This window comes from Pavona decussata, unplaced genomic scaffold, assembly GCF_977016875.1.
Source record: "Pavona decussata unplaced genomic scaffold, jaPavDecu1.1 SCAFFOLD_58, whole genome shotgun sequence".
NCBI classification, from domain to species: Eukaryota; Metazoa; Cnidaria; class Anthozoa; order Scleractinia; family Agariciidae; genus Pavona; species Pavona decussata.
The window spans coordinates 190,001-196,965 of NW_028145480.1; positions in this window are offsets into that span (position 1 = coordinate 190,001).

Genomic DNA, 6,965 nt, shown 5'->3' on the forward strand with positions numbered 1-6,965 from the left:
TGCTTTAAAAGTTCTACATCCAATTCTTTTTTCACGCAAATTTGGACAATATACATTATTTTATAGACTGATCTCCTACAATTTAGATTAGTTTCCTCTTCAGAACAGCTGTTCAATGGCAATCTTCTATTTTTGTCAATCTATTAAAATCGTCACATTGTCTCTTTTCGGAAGAAACAAATCAATCATCTGATCAATTTTAAAACTGGCGGCCCCCGGGGTTCAACGCTACAAGGTAAGTTTCATGAACTGCTCCAATTGAACTTACATGTAATTGTTGATGTACATCGTCTTTGCACACCTGTCGGCCAAAGAAATTTCCATTCACGCCGAAAGAAACAAAGCGACTTTAAATGGCCGTCAACATTTTCAAGCTAGCTTATATAAAGTTCCGGCGATCACGCCCCTCTAATGTCTGACTCAGAAACATTTTAACGGCGATCAGTTTTAACAAGTAATTCAAAAATGAATGTTAAAGCAATTGTATAAAACGTTTTGAAATACCAAAGTCCTAAGATTTAATGGGTCAAAATCCATTTTTTCGAATCTAGTTAACTTCACGCCAGTCCGGAAAACAATGGGTCCGTACTCTTTTACGCATGCTCCGAATCTCGATTTTACCCCCAAATGCGAATAGATCAAAATATTTTCTTTATTTTGTTTGGCATATAATTCGTCTTGTATTCGGCTGATTTTGGATGGCTCAAATCACATACCAGGGACACCCAATAGATCGTTTAAGTAACCTACGTACAATTTTCTAAAGGGAATTTTCACCTCGAACGTTCGTGATATGGAAAATTTAACGCCTAGTGTTTTCGGATTGATAAAAATTTGGTTTTGGGTACCGAAGAAAGCTCAACTAAGATTTTCGGAAAAAGAATTAGACCTAAGGTTTTCGAGAAATGGACAAAAATGTCCTAGGAAAAGATTCAAGTTCCCCTAGAATGACCGAACAGATAAAAATATTATCGCGCGGCCTGAAACGAATCTACAGAACTTTAAAGGCACTCCAGACAGCCTAAAATTGTGTTTCAAAGGATTTGAGAGAAAACTGTCGTTGGGTGCCCCTGACATACACACATACATAAATAGCTTACTCCTGGTTTATTCACATTTCCATCATTTACAAATTATATTACATTTGTTGTAATTAAAGTTGGAGGACATTTGCTGTTCCTATTATTTGCGCTCTGCGGATTCGTGAATGCTTTGAGAGAAGGATCGGACGATCAAAATAATTGATTTGCGGGCCATTAGCCACCTTTCTTTACATGCAGTATCAACAAGCAAGTTAATCTAAGAACTTGAATAAATTAACTGACTCAATTTTTTTTTTATCAGAGACACCAAATAATTACTGTAATTACATTTTCATTGCTGTCAGTCTCGCATATATCTTATCCCGGTTGTTTTATCCGACTTTCTGAATCAGCTATCTCCTCTACACGATTGCCAGCAAGGGTGACGAGGGTAGTGGCGAGTCTGCCTTCGTATAGGCAGCCCAAGCTCGCGTCACTAGAGAGTTTGTAATAATTTAAAATTACTATTGGGACGATGCAATGACCTTTGAGAGCAAGCGGTATTGGGTTTACAGGCAGCCGTTGAGAATCTAAACGCGTTATAAAACTTTGTATGGGGAATAATATACTGTTGATTCCAAAGCTCAAATAGTGCTAAATTTTAACTTTCATTGAATCAAATGAATAAAACTGACTCACTTCTGATGAATTCTTGTGCGTTTGGGGATTATTTTACCGTTTCGGGCATTCTTTGAAATCACTGTCATTCCTTCCATGCTTCGTCTTATGAAAGGAAACTTTCAAATTTAGCGGGCGTACTGTGAAATACGGCTAGCAAAATTGACCAATCACAGCGTGCATGCTAACTGAGTCTTACAACGACTGCCTGTAACCCAATACCGCTTGCACTCAAAGGCCATCGTCCCACAAGTAATTTCTCTATTAACTCGATTGACCGCCCACCTTCGAATAAGCGCCCACCTCGAATAAGCGCCCACTGAAAGCCCAAAAAGTTAATAAGCGCCCCACCCTCGAATAAGCGACCACCCCACCCCCTCCCAACAAAAAAACGTTTTTGTACTAGCCCACCGTGAAGTAAGAGAGCGTAAGTTGTGTTCCAAAGTTGGTTTTATACGGTAGTCAGTAAACTTTTATATTGTTTATGGCTTGTTTATGTTAGCTTTTGCACTTTGTTTTGTCTTGTTGAAGCGAAATAACTTGTTATTCCTTGTTTTGTTTTTCTCTAAAAATGTCCTCACTTGCTGAAAATGTTGGGGAAATAATAAGCGCCCACCCTCGAATCTTTCACCAAAAATGAAAAAGCGAAACCCAGTCGTTTTCTTTCACTTGGTGTCAGTCTACATCATGGCAAAGTCTGTTGACTATGATTCTCACGCGTGGGATCTATTATATTCTAACCAATAACGAAATGTTACACGCCCCTTTGCAGAAGTGTTTTTATATTTGTATTTCCAAGACAAAAACGGTTACTTCTGTCTAAAAGCCACAGGAATCTGCATTTACCGATGCGGCGAACTTTCCTTTTGTAACATGAAATAATAATCACTGCTAGTTTGAGTTTCATTCCCAGCTACATCACTGTGTGACAATTGTTACCGAATGATTTATTTCAACAATGGGCTCATCTCTTAAACAATTTTTGCTCCTCATCTGCAATCTGTAATTCAGCGAAATACTTTGTCGCACGAATTAGTCTACACTTCTGAAAAACTGCATGTTGGTTCAGAAGGCTCAGTCCCTTCACGCTTTTAATTTCTTGACATTAGCCTTCGATAATTTGCTTTATACAAGTGATACAGTCGTTTCCTTTTAATACAAATACAAATGAATTTCAATCTTTCGGGGATTCCCACATTAGCACACTGTTTCGTTTTGAACGACAACTGGGCTGTTCATTCCAGCTGTAGCCCTTACGTTTTACCCATGTTTGACTATCGTCTAATATCTGATCTTCTTACAATATCCACAAGATTAAACCTGAAAATCATGAAAACTCGAAAGAAAATGATCTCCTAAGATGAAAAAGGAAACTTGGTATTTAAAGAAATTACTCAGCTCCATCTAGTATCCGTAGAAGCGATGGAAAGCTTCCAAGGAGAATATGTGAAGTAACTTATAGCATATTAGCCCTTGTTCTGACGAATTGAAAGACATGCTTTTCTATTTTTTCTTCCATTCTAGATTCTATTTGTCTTTTATTTATATCTCTTTACAAACACGGACATTATATTTTCTATTTCTTGATTGAAAAGCTGTGAAAGCGTCGCGTTGTTAATTTTAGCACGAGAAATCAATCATTTAGGGTCAGATGATCCCACTAGTCACTGCTAAAAACTCGATTTTAGCATGTACTCTACCACTGACCTATGCTACGCGAAATACCTGCTACGCAGTGCCAGTATACAGCCATCGGATTCAGGAAGTAATATATCAAATACGAGAAGGTGTGTTTCATCAGATATCCAACACTGAGAAGTAGGTTGAAACACACTGTCGAGTGTTTGATATGTCTTCTCAAATGATCAAGGCTGAAGTTTACAAAATTTTATGGTAATTAGGAACACATATAAAAACCACGGTCACAGTAGTGATTTTCTTTGTTTTCTCTTGATGAATTACTAAGGAGTTTGAAAATGAGTCGTCAAATTCAGTTTCTGATCTTCTTACAATATCAGTGCAATAGTGCCATATGATTAAACCTGAAAATGATGAAAATGAAGAAAATGATCCCTAAGACAAAAAAGTTAGCTTGGCATTTAAACAAATTACTCAGCTCCATCTAGTATCCTAAGCGATGGAGAGCGATGAGAAGAATGTGTATTTTAATACTAGGGTTATAGGGTTTTAACTGAACTAGTAACTTATAGTATATTGTAAATGGTTTGAACCCAGGAGTCATGTCATAAGTACGTAAATTATGATCATCCGGGTGAGTGTAGTCCTGAGAAGGACTGTTTGTGGTGACTTTGACTGACGTTTCGACGGCAACCTGAGCGGAAGTCATCTTCAGAGTCTAGTGAATTGTGGAACGTCAGTAGGTGGTAAATACGTCTCTGGTTGTTAACCTGATTGGTCAACGAAGTCCAGATGTTATTGGCGCTTGCTCTGACGGATTTAAACACGTTCTTCTATATTTACTTCTTCCTATATTTTCTTCTTCCAAAGCTACTTTTGTGCATATCTCTTTACAATCACGGACAATATTTTCTTTTTCTTGATTGAAAAACTGTGAAAGCGTCAGGTTATTTCTTTTCACATGAAAAACTCAGTCATATAGGTTCAGTTGATCCCGCAATTTTCACTGCTAAAAACGTTGTTCGAGCATGAACCACTAGCACCTCTGCTAAGGGAAATACTCGCTACAAGGTGTCAGTGTACAGCCGTCGGCACGGTTTCAGGAATATCATTTCCAACTCGGCTAGTTTACATCAAACGACAACAACTAAAGACCCAGTTAAATTGACACACACAAAGAAGTAAATCAACAAAGCTAATCATTCCGATTTCAGCAGACTGCTCTGCTGTGCTGAGAATTAGTCGCCCATTCTGTACAACTGTTGCCGAGAGTTTCATTCGGCTATTTCTCAACTACTTAACATCACCCGTTGATCATTCCGACGTTTTCAAGTCATATAATGGGTTCGTCTTTGCACAAATGAAGCAATAAATAATCCCTAGACTTCCTTAGCTACATACGGTCTTAAACTACACTTTTTCGTCATGGATTAGTCTGCAGTTTTGAACAATTGTTCGTTAGATTTTTATTTCCAGCTACAGTTTGCAATAACGTTTGGTACCGTAAAACTCGTAAACGCGAAAGCGAGAATACTTTATTTTGTTCATTGTATCTCTTTTATGGTAAGAATAGGGCAACTGCTAGCAAGAGAAAATAAGCTGGTTAACAAAAATACTTTGAAAATTTGTGTTACCTCGTCAGGATCATACCATACCATACCATAACTTTTATTAATACACGATGAGTTTCAAATTACTGCAATTATAGCGTATGGGGTCGTGTTACAACTTAAGGACGGTGCCTACTTTAGCTACTGCGCATACGTTCTGCGCAAATGGAGATACTCGGGTTTCCATTGGGTGGTGACTACTAATACAGAGATATTTTTGCGCGGCCTCAAACTAAGCGGAGAAAGCAGAACTCAGCAAGTGCTTTTGGTACCCAAAATAAAAATTTTGGGTAACCATGCATTTTTCAGAGATAATGAAGCTTCAATTTGGAAAAAAAAACGCCATATATATTTCTTAAGTTTGTATTTTGCGGCTTTTTAGAATAATTGTTGCCTAATTATCTCTAAAAAATGCGTGATTACCCCCAATCTTCTTTTTGGATTCCAACAGCCCTTGCTAAAATCTGCATTTCCTGCATTGTCCTAAACCGTGCAAAATTACTTCGGTATTAGTACGTAGGCACCGTCCTTAAAATACTTGCTAATCAGTTGATTTCAGATAATATGAGGGAAAACAGGTTGATAAATAACCCGATAATTTTGGTAATAAGCCAACACAACAAAAACATTTTTTGGGGTGACAAAACAATGCTAGGTTAATGAACGATTTTCAAATCCAACAAAACAAAGCAGCTAAAATCATTCTTGACAAGACTAAATATTCTTCCGCGACAAATGCTCTTGAGATCTTGAAATGGAAGCGTTTAGATCAAAGACGGCTCATGCATCACAGTGTTTTTGTTTGTAGGTGTTCGAATGACATCATTGACTTTGATTTTAATTTTAAGCATAACACTGCCTTTGATAATTATAATACACGCCAGTCAGTAACAAACTGCATCTTCCAGCTCCCAAAACAAACTGGTGAAAGCAAAAACTAACATACCAGGTATTCAAAGATTTTAACAATCTCAATCCAGAAATTCAGGGAACTGAATCGATTTTATTGTTTAAAAAGAAACTGCAACTTTTATCATAGTAATTTGTTAACATCCAATTATTATCGTTTTAAATTATAATTTTATGTATAGTAATGTAGCGATTTTATCCTTTTATCTTCTATCATTGTAATAGTAAAGTCTGTAAATTTTATTTATTTTATTCTTCAATGTTTATTTATTTTATACAGGGCCGTTCTGAACACCACTTTTGTGAGAACGCACCCTGTTTAAAGATTATTATTATGTGTTAAGAAGACAGAACACGAAATGCAGGAAGGAAATAGTAGCCGTTTGCGCATGTCTTTGCTTGGTCTCCCGCACAGGCGTAGTTTGGCTATTTCAAATGGGATTTGATCCTCAGGAGGGAATTGTTTTTGTGCCCCCTCTTCCCAAACTAAGGAGCTGGCTACGGAATACTTTCGTGGGCAAAACATTGGACAACGCTAGACGTTTCAACCAAAAAATGGCGTTACAATACCGCATACCGTGCCGTCACAGTTGTTTGGATGAAGATTTGATTAGTTCTGACAACTCGTTCAATGACACCTTTTAATTCGACACGTTTTGGCGGTTCTCAATTCGACTGGCGAATCGCGTGTTTCGTTTTCAACTTCGCCTGCTTCAATTCTGATTTTTACTTATTGTAACCAAAACACAATTGTCAAAAAGATGCGAGGCAAAACGGTGCGCGGCAAAACTTAACTCAGTGTACATTGGGATCCTTGTTTCCTAAGATCTTTTGCGTGCAACCATTCTTTTTTTGTTTCTTTGATGACGTCGTCGTCTTTTGTCTTTTCATCCCTTGTTTGAGTGCTACGAGTAGGTTTCTGTTAGCCTTATATCTGCTGAAATACTTTTCATACGACCCTAAAAAACGTAAGTTCGCAGAAAGGTATTTATCGGTTAGCCCGCCATTTTTTTTCTTCGAGTTTTTGAGGAAGAGTCCCAGCTTTCTTGCGCATAACTCCGGTAGAGCTGATCCAATCGTCTTCACTTTGGTATGTTTTTTTAAGGAT